The following is a 2,171-nucleotide window of genomic DNA, read 5'->3' as shown; positions in this document are numbered from 1 at the left end:
GCAAATCGAAGAGGGGTCGGGGCAACTGCTGTGTGAGTTGGCGGAGAATTACCCAACAGTAATTTAAGAGCGAGTCCACGAACAGGGCATACCCCTTTGTATGGGACGTCGTTTGGACCTCACCAATCTGCCTGAAATTTTCAGGGGTTGTTTGTACATATAAAACTAGCATCTGGCCAAAATATGAGCACTCTAGGTCAACGGGAGGTGGGGCAAATCGGGACACAAAGTTTGAAGGTTCAAAAACGTCAAAAATCTTAAAAAGGCTATAACTTAGGCAAAATTCAATTTAATTTCAAAAAATTCAAAATGTATCTGAAAGGGCTTGAAAAATGCAACAAAATGCAGGGTAGAGCATCTCAATTGGTTATTTCTAAAGGGAGTTATTGGCATTTTAGTGAAAAAATAGCATAATTTTCAAACTCAAATAAAAAAGTGTTCCATCCAGATATCAACTCGGTTCGACCTGCAGCTTGTAGAGGACATCTGGGACCACCATCTGAGACTGAGAACGCTTTGGGTAAGGCAGTTTAACATATTAAATAGGCACTTTTACTTTTAGTAAATTTTTTGGTTGTAAATTTTTGCTCGGGGGACCCCTTAGATCCCATTTTTTGGTAATAATTTTATCATATTCGTGTTTCTGAGACAATTTCACAATAGAAACATGCATAAAAATGTTTATTTTCATCTATTTTAACCCTTTTAAAAATGAAAGTTAAAAAAAATTGAGAAGCTGCTTTTTTTCTGGTGTCATCTAGTATCCTTGGAAACGAACTTGATGTTCAATAAATGTGAATCGAAGATTTTTTTAACTTTCATTTTTTAAAGGGTTAAAATAGATGAAAATAAACATTTTTATGCATGTTTCTATTGTGAAATTGTCTCAGAAACACGAATATGATAAAATTATTACCAAAAAATGGGATCTAAGGGGTCCCCCGAGCAAAAATTTACAACCAAAAAATTTACTAAAAGTAAAAGTGCCTATTTAATATGTTAAACTGCCTTACCCAAAGCGTTCTCAGTCTCAGATGGCTAACAACAGCTTATTACAATATATTGACTACATGTACGAATATTTTACTGTATTCAAGTAAGACATTAGTTAAAATATAGCTAGAAATTCGGCACAGCCTATATCGTTAGATAATTAAAGAAAATATATATCAACACTTACATAAATTATGTCTTATTAAGAAATGTTTTGTTATAAGCCATTAATAATTTTCTGCATGCAAAAATATTTCGGTTGATACAACGAAAAAAAATGTTGAAAAATAGTTGAAAATTATTTCCCAGCCAGTTTTTAACAGAATATTCCAAATGATTTCAGCTGAAAACAAGAAATTTTTAGTTAATTTTCTGAAAAAAATATTCTAGCAGCATTTTTTCGGCCATTTTACCCAACAACAATGGCAATTCCAACTATTTTTTTTTGTTAATTTTAGTTACTGGTGGTCAGCAATTTCGAGTTAACAAAATCAAGAATCGATTGTTGAAAAAAAGCTGTGTAAAAATTTAACCAATACTTTTAGTTAAATTAACCAAGATTTTCTTAGATTTGCCCCGGCCGGTCTTTCCGTGCAGCTTTAAGATTTTCCGCCGTCAAACACGATTTTTTTCCAACTGTCACACTTTTCGGATGACAAATTCAGCACGCACACAATAAAACAACAATTTTCCAGTTTTCCAGGTTCAGCTGTGGTCACGTCCTTGTTCGGTCGCCACGCAGAGAAATTAAAACATCTTTTGTGTCGCGGGACAAGAAAGAACCCGCATCCTGCATGTGGTGTGTCTTGATTGAAAACGGATGGGAAATGAACGTGGAAAATGGAGTAAAAAAGTGGGGGGGGGTTTCCCTTGTGAAATTCTTCTTTGTTGCGGCGGCCACAGATGACCGACAAAGGTGTTCAATCTTGGGTTATTAGTTGAGATCTGGGTTTTCCTTCGATTATATATTTTTTTTAAATTTAATTGTTATAGTTTTAAAATTGTTGTTGATATTTGATGTTTTGAACAACAACTAATTATGACGAGTAACTATTACTATTTGTAACATTTGTAACACAAAAAAAACTAACAAATTAAAAATACTGCAAGCTTCTAAGTGAGTAATGGCACCTCGTTGGCTCATTGTTCAACAAATCGATCGTTCTACACAGCTCATC

Source organism: Culex pipiens, chromosome 3 (assembly GCF_016801865.2).
Source record: "Culex pipiens pallens isolate TS chromosome 3, TS_CPP_V2, whole genome shotgun sequence".
Taxonomy (NCBI): Eukaryota; Metazoa; Arthropoda; class Insecta; order Diptera; family Culicidae; genus Culex; species Culex pipiens.
This window is presented reverse-complemented; position numbering follows the sequence as displayed.